We start from the raw sequence: 6,605 nt of genomic DNA, 5'->3' as shown, positions 1-6,605 counted from the left end.
ATGAATGGTGGAACTGGAAGATGTGCTGTGATTACTACAAACACAATAATTTCCTCACCCTCTAAGGTGTTTTGGAGTCATTAGGCCCAAAGAAGGAATCATCAAATGGTCTATCCATGCTTCCCCGGGATGTTTGCCATGGGTACAGTGGGTAGATGTGGTGATAGGAAGAGGAAAAGGCAGCTCCAGTTCTAGCTGTAAGAAGCCATGGCAAGTGGTAGCAGCAGCCAAGTAGTAGGGACAACGGAGGGTGGGGGGGGAGGTGGTCATGGCAGTTAGACCGTACAGACTGGAGGACTGTCACAAGGTACCACAGCCTAACGGTTATAATCACAGCTGGTGCTCATTGCTGACAATTATCCTGAGAGCTAACTGTTGTGCTTCAAGACTTCAAGGCTGCTGGCAACCCAAGCCAGAGTAGTCAGTGTTAACTCAAGTTCCCAGAACTGTTTGATTCTGGTTTTTAAGATTCGGTAACATAAGCTCTAGTTCTCTGGCTAAACCTCTGAAGTCTGTCAGTCCAGTCTTAGCGACTTGTGGAGGACCTATGTCTTTCTTTCATTAGACCTCCATCATTACTAGTAATTTTCACTTTGAAGAAGATCGAGCCAGCTCACTGTGCAGCACACACAGGCATGATGCACTCACTATATACTGCAAAAACAATAGGTTGGAGAAGAGAGAAGAGACACAGGACGGAATGCTGCAGGAAGAAGCCCAAGGTACTAAGCAGAGTCTTGCAATGGGAGAGAATAATGGGTTCTTCCCAGACACTAGAGCCTCTAGGATTAAAATCAGTTTGCAAGGTGTTTCCGGAAGCGATGAAACAGTCTCAGAAAAAGTAAACTTTTATGACTTCTTGAGATGTGAGACATGGTATAAGATAAGGGTCATTTTCTAAAACCAGTCTCTACTGTACTTACTCCCTGAGCCATTAACTTCAAAAGCAACGTCTTCTTAGTGCCCCCCAAGTCCATGAAACCAACATCCCTCACAAGGAGGTGACTCTGAGGGATGCCACTGCAATCTCTAGCCCACATGTGATGACTGGCTCTTGGGCTGGAGGCGACATCTCCTGGGACAGCCAGATACCTGGCTCGCACTGGCCCCGGGTCCGCCTCGCCCAGGTGAAGGTGCAAATGAGTTTCCTCGCCCTGGGCCCGCAACCCCGCGGCGTCACGGAGCGATGGGAGTGCAGGAAAGCCGGGCCACGCCTCGGGTGCCTCGTCGAGGGCCACGCGGCCCGGGGAAGCCCAGAACTTCCCGGCGGGAACGCTGGCCCCGCGGCGCGGGCTGCTGGGGAAGGTGTTCTCGCGAGAGGAAGCTGAGGGGCGCGGGTCGCCGCGGGTCTGAGGGGCGCGGGGCAGCCTGGGGACGAGCGCCCGGCTGAGGCGCGGAGCTGAGGCGGCGAGCGGGGCCGGGGCGCGGGGAAGCCGCTCCCGCCAGGCGCGGAGAGGCAGCCCCTGACGTCAGGAGTTTTCCTCAAAGTCAACAACAAGCCCCGCGGCGGCGGCGGCAAGAAGCTTCGGCGGCGGCCCCCGGAGGGAGGAAGGAGGGGGCGGGGAGGCGGCTGCCGGGTCCCCGAGGCGAGGAGAGGCCGCAGTCCCGGGCTCCGTGGCTCTGCACGCTCGGCCCACAGCCTCCGCCCCGCGGCCCGGCGGCTCGCCCCGGCCCCCCGCCCGAGCGGCGTTTTCTAGTGATGAATCGAATTTGTAGCCGACATCCGATTCCCAAGTAGAGTCTCCGCCTCCTCCTCCTCCCCGCGCCGCCGCCGCCCGCCCTCCTCCTCCTCCTCCCTCTTCCCGCCGCCGCCGCCGCCCGCTTCAGCGCCGCGGCCCGCCCGGCCGGCTCCCTCCCTCCCTCCCTCCCCTGCAGCCCTTCGTCTCCCCTCCCGCCGGCGGCACCGGGATCCAGGGGGCCAGAGGCTCAGCGGGGTGGGGGGGAGGACAGGAGGGGAGGAGGAGGGAGGGGGACCCCCGAGTCGCCCCCTCTCCTCCCCCCGCCCCCCCGCTCCATCCTCCGCCACCGCCCGAGCAGCTGCGGGGCCGCCGCCACCGCCTTTGCAGGTAACAGCCACCTCCCCCAGCTCTCGCCCCCCTCCCCGCCTCGCCGGCACTCCCCGAGGGCCCCGCGGCTCCCTCCCTGTCTCCCTCGGGCGGGGGCGGCGGCGGCGCGGGTGGGTGAGGCGGGGGCGTCTGGGTGTCACCGCGGCCGCCGGGGGTGTGGGCGGGGGTCGGGGTCCCCCTTCCTCCTGAAGCTTTGGGGCCGTGGGTGTGGAGGTGGAGGCCCGGGGATGCCCCGCGTGGGTGACACCGACACCCCCTCGCTTTTGGGGGGTCGGGGAGCGGCGGCGGTGCGCGGGCGGCCAGGGAGGGGGTGTTCCTGGCCTAGCGGTACCGGGAGCTGCGCGTCTGGGTTGCCCGGCCCCGCGCCTTAGGGCTCTGCTCAGCTGGAGCCGGGTCCCTTCGCCCAGACTCGGTCGGCCGCGCGGCACGGGGTGGGGGCGGCGGGCCGGGGCCGGGGGCGGCGGCGAGGTTATGTAACGCGAGCGGCCGGTGGCGAGTCGGTGTTTGGGTTGGGGGGGAGGGGCCGTCTGCGCAAGTGGCGGGAGTGCGGGCGAGGATGCACCGGCGTCCCCCGGGTCTCCTTCCTTAGCTCCCCACCCCACCTCACCGCACCCCGCCCGCGCCGGGGAGAGGACGGTGCTGTTGGGGTGCGGGTGCGCGGGTGCGAGGTGGGTAACGTGCAAGTCTGTGTTTTTAATAGTAGTGGGGTTTTGATCCGCTAGGGAGTTGTGTGCTAAGAATAGAAATGTGCGGAAGATGCTGGGTTTGGCTGATCTACTGATGCTGTCGCTGCTGGCGCGGCGGCGACGGCGGCCCAGGCTGCAAGTAAACAAACCAGCTTCTTCTTCCTTGTCCACCTCCTGCGCCTCCTGCGCATCGGTCTGCATCAGCCATGATGCTAGTGAGGCCCTTTGGAAGCCCGAAGTTGAAGCTTAAGCTGGTGGCAACCATAGTCTTGATGCTGAGGCGGGGTCGTCCCTTGTTTGGGATTTCCTGGGAATCTACGCTTAGGTTAGAGATAACTGAATCTCTTTAGGGCCAGGTTGTTATCTTTAGAAAGCAGAAAAAAAAATGCTTACCTATAAGTCAAAACTTGGATCCTCCCAAATGTCTTCATCAAAATAATGTTATGAAAATAAAATTCATTTCTCAAGTGTAATATGTTTTGGTTCAAAGCATAGATGGATTGTAATTGATAAAGTTTACAGATAGAAATTCAGCGATCAAACCTGTGAATCTGTATAGGTTAAATTATGTTATTAATAGAATCAACACACTTTAGTGGGTTCTGAAAAGGATATAGAACAAGGACTTCATATATAATGAATTGACAGTTGTCCCAAATCTTTAATTTAGACATGTGTTCTGTATTTGGTAAAGCAAAGTCATTTTTTGTTAGAACTGTAAATTTCCAGACAGTCACTGAATTTTGTTTATGGTAGGAACTCATTCATTAAGTTATATTTGCATTTAGGAAACCGTTGGAAAAGCCAAAAGTAGAAGAGTCTAGTAAAGATGGCTTAGGGCTTGAGATGGGTCTAGTATTCCAGAAGATAGGATATCTAAAACATGTGTTTTTAAAAAGTACTTTAATAAATTGCTAGTTTTCTAGAATGTATTTACAGATAACAGTTAAATTCAAGATGCAGTTCAAGACTGAATTTTGTTCCTTTTGTCAACATAAAATTTTGATTCTGTTTGAAGATAACTTTTTAAAAATCAGAGATGTTCTCAGTATCTATAGCTTGAGGTTTGAATTTTAAAATTAGGGAGAGCATATGTTATTTTAATGTTGTTTTCTATATATTTGCAGTAGCATAAAGTTAATTTCTAGTCCAAAGTAATACTGTAAAAATGATGAAATTGCTATTCATACTCAGCTTGTCCCCTCTACTGTCTTCTGTAATGGAGAATGAATAATTTTCAACTTAAAATTACTTGTTTTCTTTAATCTTGACAATGTTGTTAGTTTTGCATTCTTCATGGAACAATACTTGAAAATTCTTTATAATGTATTTATTATGATTTTGGAATAGAGGGTCTCCCTGTGTAGTTTAGGCTGCCATGAAACTTACTCTGTAGCCTGGGATGGCCTGCTAGGGACTTTCCTGCCCTGGCCTCCTGAGGACTGGGATCACAGGTGTGTGCCACCACTGCAGGCTTGTTCCTGTGATTTTTTTCACCTGCAATATTTTAAATAAGGTTTCATTCATAAAATAAATATTAAGAGGAGTGTGCTTTCGAGGGGTAAGGTTTTTTTGCACTTCATTCAGAAGATCACTCTCATTAAAGTTTATTTTGTAGATTGTATATTTAAAGTCTTTCCATTAACTTCTGGGAGAAACATTAGCATGGATTTCAGTGTGGGGGTTTAGGAGTTTTAAACTCCAGGTTTTGATTTTTAACATGGAAGTTTCTAAATGCTTAGGCTTCTTTCGAAAGAGCAACTTGTTCTGTACATTGTTGTAGAAGTTTAGCTTTTATTTAAACTGTGCATCTTTTCATGAAGTGATAACTAGTTATGATTTACTTTGTAATGCCCTTTAGTTCAAGATTTGTCCCTGGCATGATAATTCTTATTAATGTCTTAATTGGATCAAAATCATGATGTGGTAAGAGCTTGGCTTTATAGTGATCATGTTTATGGCATTAAGAAGCAAACCAATTTGGGATTATTTTAGATTTGTACAAGAAAATGCAAGACAAAAATTTTATTTGGTTTATTTTGTAATTTGACTTGCGTTTCCAAGTTATTCTGAATTAATATGCAAATACTCTTTATGGAAAGTTTGTGCCTAAATCTTTGAGTAAATTAAAAGTTGCTGCTGAGCCCCAGAGTTCAGCGCGTGCATCTGCATCTGCCCCTTGTTTTAGTGGAGCGGGCTCTGCAGAGGTTGGAGCACTAACAGATGCGTCTTATCGTCTTCACAGCTGATAGAGTTAGGCTGGGTTTACAGTCAGTTCTAGCTGTCTGCCAGACCTCGCTATATGTGCTTTATATATTGCAGTTCATTTACTTTGGAACAGTCTTGCTGCAGTTTTGAAAGTGAATTTCACATGAGAAAACACTTCATACAGCAAATATTCGGTTCATTTAAACTTTTCTATTCGATATATATATATGTATGTACATTCCAAATTTATAATTCTAAATGCATAAATATATTTCAGATGTATAGTATGACATGGTATATAATATGAATGATATATAGTATACATTTTACTGTATATTATAATCTATACTTTTAAGTTCCACAAAATCAAATTAATATAGTTTTAAAAGCTATATTAATTAAACTAACATCTCTTTCATTTTAATTGTTTCAAATGCCAAAATATGTCAACTGTTTACATATTTTATTTCGTCTCCTTCATCCAATAAGAAGTAAATTTATTTCTTCAATGAGGAAATCTTCAAATAGTAGTTGGTGAATAAATTAGTATATGCTTTTTGACTTATAAATGTGCTTCTAGTTCTGAAAAACTAAATATATTTAAAGATTTATTTCCAACTTCAGATATTTTATATTTCTAAATGTGTATTTTTGCTTGTATTCTAAAGGGAAGGTGAAAGGGCTTACTAGAAGAAAACAGAAAATGTTCAGATGAGAATTTGTCTCTTCTATATTAAATAAGAAAGCCTCTGACTATACTTGGTGTCTGGGGGATTTGGGAGAAAGGAAGGTAGAATTTAGACAATAATGGAATTTAGCTCAGATTTGGTCTGAGTTGAGTGACTACCTGTTGTTTTTGTATTAACTGTATATTAGAATTTTAGGATAGGAGCTATATATAATCATGATTGTCATCTATAATACTTCTATATGAAGTTGAAATTTCAATTACGGAATCTTAAAGTTTATTGGCTCTGAAAGAGCTATCAAGCATTTTCTTCACAGCTACAGAAATTGAGGCAGAGTTGGGAACAGTTATCTAAATTTTTTGGTCTATCTGGTGCTCTTTTTAAAGGAAACTTTTTTTTTTCTTTTTTTTTCCGGTGCTGGGGACCGAACCCAGGGCCTTGCACTTGCTAGGCAAATGCTGTACCATGGAGCTAAATCCCCAACTTTGGGATGGAAACTTTGAGATGAACTTTATTAGGGATTCTAATCCTGGGGGCTGTGTTGGAGGGGGGGAAATCTGTCAGTAATTGTTGGCATTAAGTTTTTATGTGTGTGAATTAAGCATTTTTGTTTATAGTTTAAGAGGTACCTGAGGCAGATTTTGGAATTTTTTTGTGTATAATGAATTACATGGCTAACTGAGCCAGTGTTCTGTAGTCCTCAACTGCATATACAGCTATGTAACATTCTACACTAGAAATGAGGGACTCTTTCATCACCAGCTTGTCTGTTGGTTTATGTGAAGCTGAGGATAAGCATTTCCCCAGTGTTTCACATCAGAATGTTACATATATGACCTAGTACATGCTTTTGGATAATCGACGTGTGGGTTGAGATTGTGCATTGATGCTCTAAGAGAAGAAGAAGTGGAAATGCTTTGAGGTTTTGTAGATATATTTTAGTGGTTTTTAGGAGT

The 6,605-nt window shown here is 47.0% G+C and overlaps 1 protein-coding gene across 8 annotated transcripts in view; it reads left to right on the top strand.

Annotated features, from left to right (window-relative positions):
• The first annotated feature begins 1,798 nt into the window (after positions 1–1,798).
• Akt3 (AKT serine/threonine kinase 3) overlaps positions 1,799–6,605 on the top strand; it is a 281,993-nt gene continuing 277,186 nt past the window's right edge. For 5 of the 8 annotated variants that reach the window (XM_087580524.1, XM_087580522.1, XM_087580526.1 and 2 more), the window contains exon 1: positions 1,799–2,066. The gene's annotated coding sequence lies outside the window, so the exon portion shown is untranslated. Of the gene's footprint in view, positions 2,067–2,595; positions 2,735–6,605 lie in introns of those variants that run through there. The other 3 variants (NM_001429654.1, XM_087580525.1, NM_001429655.1) reach the window with 3 other exon arrangements.

Source organism: Rattus norvegicus, chromosome 13, assembly GCF_021556685.1.
Source record: "Rattus norvegicus strain SHRSP/BbbUtx chromosome 13, alternate assembly SHRSP_T2T, whole genome shotgun sequence".
NCBI lineage: Eukaryota > Metazoa > Chordata > Mammalia > Rodentia > Muridae > Rattus > Rattus norvegicus.
The sequence above is the reverse complement of the archived record's forward strand: the minus strand, read 5'-3'. Positions and strand labels throughout refer to the sequence as shown.